The sequence below is a fragment of the Rhinolophus sinicus genome, chromosome 16 (genome assembly GCF_057876585.1).
Source record: "Rhinolophus sinicus isolate RSI-liver-muscle chromosome 16, RSI-T2T, whole genome shotgun sequence".
Lineage (NCBI taxonomy): Eukaryota > Metazoa > Chordata > Mammalia > Chiroptera > Rhinolophidae > Rhinolophus > Rhinolophus sinicus.
In genome coordinates this window covers 147425881-147433668 of record NC_142516.1, presented here as the reverse complement: position 1 = coordinate 147433668, position 7788 = coordinate 147425881, and the positions used below count along the sequence as shown (strand labels likewise).

General features: G+C 44.5%; 1 protein-coding gene across 5 annotated transcripts in view; it reads right to left on the bottom strand.

The window, feature by feature from the left end:
• The window catches only part of GGACT (gamma-glutamylamine cyclotransferase), a 60565-nt gene that overhangs the window by 37887 nt on the left and 14890 nt on the right, over nt 1-7788 (bottom strand). The window contains exon 3 of one of the 5 annotated variants that reach the window (XR_012495483.2): nt 3497-3638. The exons of 3 other annotated variants lie outside the window; for them this stretch is intronic. The gene's annotated coding sequence lies outside the window, so the exon portion shown is untranslated. Of the gene's footprint in view, nt 1-3496; nt 3639-4717; nt 7780-7788 lie in introns of those variants that run through there. One more of the 5 variants, XR_012495478.2, reaches the window with a different exon arrangement.

Below are 7788 nucleotides of genomic sequence, written 5' to 3'. Positions count from 1 at the left end.
ACAAAGCGGGACACCACCCTGGACAGGACGCCCTTCTATCACAGGGCACATTCACACACACCCACACTCACTCAGGCTGGGACCACTCAGACATGCCGGTTCATCTGTGTACATTTTTGGGATGTGGGAGGAATCAGAGTCCTCAGAGAAAACCCATGCAGACATGGGAAGAACATGCAAAGTCCACACAGACAGTGGCCCTGGGCAGGAATTGACTTTTCTTTTTTCCTCATCAACTTATAGCAAAATAACATTGAATGAAAGGACATTATTCGAGGACCTGCTGTGTCTGACTTACTTCATTTAGCATAACATCCTCCAGTTCATCCATGTCATTTCAAATGGCAGGATTTCCTTCTGGTTTTTTATGGTCAAATAGAGTTTGTGTGTGTGTGTGTGCGTGCGTGTGTGTGTGTGTGTGTGTGTATCCTTTATATTATATATAAAATTCCACTGTTTTACATATATATAATAATGACCAGCACTTGTGAAATATCATAGAGAAAAAGTATTATATATAAGTATATATATTATATATATAATGAATAGTATACATACACACATTTTCTTTATCCATTCATCTGTTGACAGACACTTAGGTTATTTCCATATCATGCCTATTGTGAATAAGGCCTTTCAGTTTTATACTGATGCCATTGAAGAATTATTAACTTTTGATGTAAAGAGGATTCATTATGTTTTGTAGACAGTAAAAACAGGGAAGGTACTCTAATTCATTTTCACAAGATTTTCTAGAAAACATTTTTGCTTAACCTTCATCTATATGGAAAGTTCACTTAACCAGAAAAGTGAATTTTCCAAATATTAGAGATTTAACATGTGTTACAAACCTGCATAAGCTTCCAGTGTCCAAGATATACAAAAAGGAATACATAAAAATAAAGATAATACAAAAAACATCTTAGGAGGGCCGGCCCGGTGGCTCAGGCGGTTACAGCTCCATGCTCCTAACTCTGAAGGCTGCCGGTTCGATTCCCACATGGGCCAGTGGGCTCTCAACCACAAGGTTGCTGGTTCGACTCCCGCAAGGGATGGTGGGCTGCGCCCCCTGCAACTAGAAAAAAACGGCAACTGGACCTGGAGCTGAGCTGTGCCCTCCATAACTAAGACTGAAAGGACAACAACTTGAAGCTGAATGGCACCCTCCACAACTAAGATTGAAAGGACAACAACTTGACTTGGAAAAAAGGCCTGAAAGTACACTGTTCCCCAATTAAAAAAAAAAAAAAGTCCTGTTCCCCTAAAAAAAAAAAAAAAAAAAAATCTTAGGAGAACTAAAAAGTAGCCCTTTCCAAGTTTAGTGCATATTAGCCTTTTAAATTTCCCCATTATTTTATGTAACTATGAGGCTGTTCTCAAAACAATACTGCTGAATGCAAATTTTCTAGGAGCATTATGTTTTCACTCTTTCATGATTCAAGGTCAGCCTAATTATAAATATTAAGCAACAAGAATAACCATTTCAAACACGTGTAAATAAATTACATTGTTACATTTCAACACCTGGTGTCACCAGGATAATGCAATACAGGGCTACAACAGCTCCATGCTGAGTGTTCCCTGACTTGGTGGCAGTCAGGCCTATGGGGAGAAAGACCCAGAGGCCCAGGTCACACCTTCCAGAAGCGTGACTTCATGACATCCCTAGGCATTTGCTATTCCCAGGAATCACATGGTTTTAAAGGATGGTTTTTATGTGTTTTTAATTTTGAACAAAATGATGTAAGGAAAAGATTGGAGTGAAATAAACCTGAAATACTTTTCCTCTCTCTAGACTATTTCACAAGTGTGGGCCTAGACACCTCCTCCTCCCCAGTCACGTGACTGCCCCCCACCCCCACCCCCCGCTAGTGCACATCTACTCTCAAAATTCAGTTAATCCTATTTAGATTAGCTTGCTAAGGACACGCCTGAAATTAAAAATCCAAACTCTCTGTAAAAACATCATTCTTGAATTTGTGTTCAGGTTGGACTTCAAGAAAAAGGGAGATTTCAGGAAGGAAAACAAAATCCTTCAGACATCGTGAGTAAAGACCTTAGTGTTGACTTGCAAGAGGCACTGGACAGAATTGTAAAGCCTGGTCCAGTTCAGCCACGCTGACGATCTGAACAACGTTCACTCACACATTTACTGACATTCTATCCAGTGTAGTACTTTTAAGATAAAACTGAAAAATGTACTGCCCCGATATTTCACAACTTGAAAAGGTGTTTTAAAAATGAGGTAACTACCTAGTAGCTCTCACTTGTTTTCCAGCAGCAAATGGACCCTGTAAAACCCTTCTACAAAAGCTGGTTTCTAGCCAGTGAAGTCCAGGAACCGATTTGCTTAACAATAAGTAGTAAGAATGCAGTGGGCATCTCATAAGATGATTCTGATGACGAGGTCCACTATGGCTGGCTGCACGTAGAAACCTGGGAGGCATTTAAACCACCTGGTGCCCTTTGCCCTTCTTCCTGCCCTGACCACTTCTGGGCCATTTCACATCGATACTGAGGCCTCTTCCTTCTGTCTCTTTTAATTATATCTTGGATGACCATCTCCCCATGGTCTCACTGCCTCTAGGCTTGCTCTCACCCACCCTCCCCACAGATGCCTGCAGACCGTGGCCCTCCCCGTCCTGGGGATCTGGTGGGCAGCCTCTCAGATGGTCTGACGATCCTATCCCCTGGCATTTGTGTTCTTGTGTGATTCCTGCCCCTTGTGCAAGGCTGGGTTTAGTGATTTGCTTCAAATCAATAGAATACAGAGGAACTGACAGGATGTTACTTCCTGTTAGGTTACAAAAAGTCTGTGGCTTTCATCGTGGGGTTCACCAGCGCTCTCCCTCCCTCAGATCCCTCATTCTCAGGAAAGCCAGTTGCCATGTTGTGAGCCTCTTTAAGGAGAAACCCACGTGGAGAGGAAATGAGGTCTCAGCAGACAGCCAGAAAGGACCCAGGCCTGCTAGCTGTCCTGTGAGTGAGCTCAGAGCCTCCTCAAGTCATCCTGGAGACGACCACGGTCCCAGCCAACACTCGGACTGCAGCCTTGTGAAGGACCCCAAGCCAGAGCCACTCATCTAAGCAGCGCTCAGATTCTCACCCATCGAAACTGTGAGATAATGTGTGTTTGCAGCCACAATGTTGGGGGTAATTTGGGAAACAAATTCATAAAGGTCAAGTCTAAGCCTCTTCATGCTGCTCACAAGCCAGTCACCGCCCAGCCCCCTCTCCTCCTCCCACCACCACTGTTCTGCGGGTGGTGTGATCTGTTGCCCTCTTTCTCACAAGGTTGCCAGTGCCTTTAAGCCCTGTCCTCTTTATTCCTCAACATGCTGCCTGGCAAAGTCCTCCTCATCCTTGTAGGTTTCCAGGTCATTTCAAACATCGTCTTCCCAGTATAATCCCCTTGTGGGCAGAATTGGTCCCGCCACCATGTCCCATAACATGGACGCCATCTGCTCTTGCCTCTAGCTGCTGAGGTCTCTGCTTCCTGTTTGCTGAGGTGGCCCAGGCACCAGCATCGGAGCTCCTCAACTTTCAGCCCGAGGACTCGGCATGTGGCAGGTGTCCAGTAGATGTCTGCTCAGAGAGTCAACATTCTGGGAGTTTTCCCATATGGTCATGTCTATTTCCTGCCAAGACATCATTACAACCCTTACCATTAACATAGGTTTCTTTTTACTATTTTCTCTCAAACCCCTTTCAAGGTTTTTCACTGGTCCTTATAATTCTCTTTATAGCAAAAGGACCCAGTGCACTTGGTTGTTATGTCCTTTAGTTTCTTCAATTTGGAACAATTCCTCAGTCTTTTTTGACTTTCATGATCTTTTAAAGATTTCAGGCCGTTTATTTTGCTGAATGTCCCTCAATTTGTTTTTTTTCTGATGTTGCCTTGTGATTAGGATCAGGTCATGCATCTTTAGCAGGACTCTTGGAAATGTTCTGTTCTTCTCATTGCCTCCTATCAAATAGCACAGGATCTCAATCTGTCCCCTGTTTCACCCTGATCACTTGATAAAGGTTGTGACCAGCCCGGCTGCTCCACAGTGAAGTTATTCTTTTCCCCTTTATAGCTGGTATTTCCTAAGGAGTTACTCTGAAGCTATGTAAATATCTCAGTCACCACCAAACTTGCCACTTGTTCATTTATCTATTTGTGTCTGTACAGACTTATGATTTCTGTTTTATTCAGTGAGCTATCATCCAATGTGATCATTTATTTTGATGTTCCAATTGTCTTCAATTTGGATAGACAGACTAATTCCAGCGAGCTTCTCTGTCCCCTTGACCTGTGCGCATCATTCTTTGGGCACTTCTTTACTTTCTAGCACAAGATATTCCAGGCTCATCTTGGGCTTTCCTTGTCCCTGGCCTGGAACCAGCCATTTATCCAAGAAACCCTGGTTTCCATTTTGTGGAAAATGTTATTTAGAAGCCAGTCTGCTGTGAGGTGTGCTTATTGCTCTTGGGGTGTTATCTGCCCACAGGCTCCCTCAGAGGAATAGAAACAACAGGTCCTCGAATAACATCATTTTGTTATAATGTTGAAGAAATGCTATGAGAACTTAACTCTTGTTTACATCAATTAAACAAAACTGGTTTCATTATACATCATTTCACTTGAAGTCGCAGAAACTACCAACGATGATGTGAGGATGTACTGTCCACGTATATCCATATATACATACACACATGTACCCGTACAGAAATGCACATTTACATCTATATTTATTGAAAACCATGAGTTCACACCAACACACCTAACCCAATCCACAGCACAGGGTTGATCCTAGTTTTCTACATTTCTGTATTTGTAATTCCCTGCTCCAACAGTGGGAAACCTGATTCACGTGCTCTTTAGTAGTTACGAATTTGATCAATCCTTCCGTATGTAACTAATTTCCGATCTCAGCCCCCACCATCTCCCCTCAATGTAAGCCCTCCTCTCCCTGATCAGGCTCTGACACTCCACATCAGGATGACCCTCCCAGAGGATGGCCTTTTTATCCCCCTCAGGCTGGGACTCCCCACACCAGATACAAGGGGTGGAGATCGTGACTTCTCTTTATGGGAGAAGCTACAAAGTCGCACTGCAGAGGAGCATGCATGGGGGGTGGTGGTGGGAAGCATTTGTAGCCATTTGTGTAATTGAGCACACCAGGTTCCTCTGTGTCACTGCTAGCATGTGGCTTCCATTCTTAAGGTCCGCTCATTAGAGAAGACAGTTGGCAGAGCACTAGCCATAATGTCTGCCTGCAAAGGAACAAGGGCCCTACACTTCCAGCTGAGTCAGGTTCCTTCCTTTGCAAAACTTCCCAGAAGCCCCACACATTACTTACTCTCCTTTACCATAACTTGAAGCACGTAGTCACTTTGATTAAAACTGGGCATCAGTAACTGAGGATGAAGGGGAGAATGGATATTTGGTGGTGACTACAATTTCTGCCACTCCCACTTTTTATAGTTACTGACCAACATCCTGTTTTCGGAGGTTACTGAGGACCTCAAATGAATCTCCTGAAGTATTCTTGACCTTTACCTATCTCTAGGTTTATAAAGTCCCAAGGTAAATCATCCTAAGTGCACAGGAACTCTTAGAGAACCTTATGTGGCTGCACAGACGGTACATCACTACTGTTTTGTTCATCTAAAAATCTCACGTGGGAGAAAATGTTGCAATGGGCCTCTCCAAGAGCTTGCTGGGAGCAGATCAAAACTCCAGCCCCAAACACCATAGCATTCAAGAGAAGTGGGGCAAAGAGCAGTGAAAATGGGCAAACCTCTCTGCCAAGCCAAAGAAAAAGGGAGACGGAAAAAGGGGAAATAATAACACAATGGAAGATAACCTCAGAAATGGGGTGGTGGTACAGGCTGGGAGGGGGATTGGCACGCGGGAACCACTCTTTGGGAAGTCCCAGAAACTTGTTTTGCAAAATCACCCAGAATGTAAGCCTTGATATCTTTCAGGTGAATTCATCTGAATCGATGCTATTTCTCTGCAAGGAAAACCCAAAGGACTGTTATTTAATGGCAAGTCACTACAGAAGTTTTCTATTTATAAATTATTATAGCAGTGTAATTTTTGATGTTGTTCTAATATCCTTCAGATCATAGATGTATGGTGTTATTCCTGGAAGCAGGAAAAAGCATGGTGTAGAAGAAAACATACTTTAGAACTAGATGTATTTCACTACATAGTCGGGTAAAACCCTGCCACCTTTTAGCTGTGTGACCTTGGCCAAGGTGTTTCAACTCTCCAAACCTCAATTACCACCTGAAAAAAATTAGGGTAATAATGCCACATCAATGACTGATGTATGAGGATTATATGAGATAATGTATATAAAAATTCTGGCACACGATGATTTTAATTAGTATCAGTCCCCCTTCTGAGCTAAGGATAAGTCATAGAATTATTAGAAGGACTGAACGACAGAATGGACCACAGATACGTAAGTGCCTGGCATATAGCTTGTGTCCCATAAATTCTAGTTCCTTTTAAACTTACTCATGCATACAAAAAGCCATAGCCTAGTTATCCACTGTAGTTGAATGGTGTTCTTTCATAAGGAAGTTTAACATTTTACACACAGAAAAAAATTGCGTGAACCTTCTCTGCACTAGTGAACACTGTATACCAAAGATGATACAGCATACTCACGTTCACGTTCACTGCAGCGTTATGCACAATAACTTAACTAAGAGGTGGAAGCAATCCAAGTGTCCATCGACAGAGGTGTGGATGAACAAAGTGTGGCATCTATATACAACACTCATCCTTAAAAAGGAAGGAAATTCTGACACCCGCTACAACCTGCATTAGCCTTGGGGACATTATGCTCAGTGAAATAAGCTGGTCACAAAAGGACAAGTACTGTATTGTTGCGGAAAAGCAGCGAGGACCGAGAAACTCAAGCGGCTCACAGAGGGCAAGGAGAACACAGCTTTACACTAGTGGGCCCAGTGGGATTGTTCCCAAAGAACTGAGCACTGACTGGGGTCAGGTGCTTTGTTTTATATGTTTAGGCCTCCAGGTTGGGGGGGAAATCTGGCCGGGGTGCCAGGGAGATCCGTCCCTAGCAGCTTTGATCCCTCAACTTCGTTTTGACAGGGAGGCCTCTAACTATGGTGCCTGCGGGAGACAGCTCCGATAAGGAGGGAGGAGGAGGGGGATTGAGCTCTTAGGGGGGCCTGCAGGAAAAACCGTCCCAATAGATTCCCCCCTGTTGGTGATTGGAAGGGGAACCCCGAAAGATCATCATCCAAACAGAGAGCGACAGCCCCGCAGGCAAGGGCGTGGGCAGTCGTTAGACGGGAGACGGCACCTTCGATGAAGTGGACAAGGTTAGCAAAGACGTATGGGCCGATGGCAGTAAGGAAAATGGAGAGTAAGGGGGAGTCAGGAAGTCCAGGACTGAAAGCTAAACCCCAGGAGGCGAGCTCCTCGCAGCGCTTCTATATGCGATCCCCGGAGCTCATGGACCCTGGTGGCAGGGATCCCAGGCTGGCTTATGTAGCAGCAACATTCTTCTTGGAGGAAGAGACAGGTCCCGCACTTTTTGGCCGTGAGCAGATCCAGGGCTCCCCAGTTTATGAGGGCGACTGCCGCCAGGCTGGAGAGTTGGGTCTGGAGTGACGTGAGTGAGTCTGCGACCTGCTCCATGTCATCATTGATTTCTTGAGAAAGTTTGTAGTAAAAGTCGATGGAAGTCCCAAGGCCGGAGGCACCAGCGGAAGTCCCAAGGCCAGAGGCACCTGTAAAGATGCCAGCACCTGTGAGGA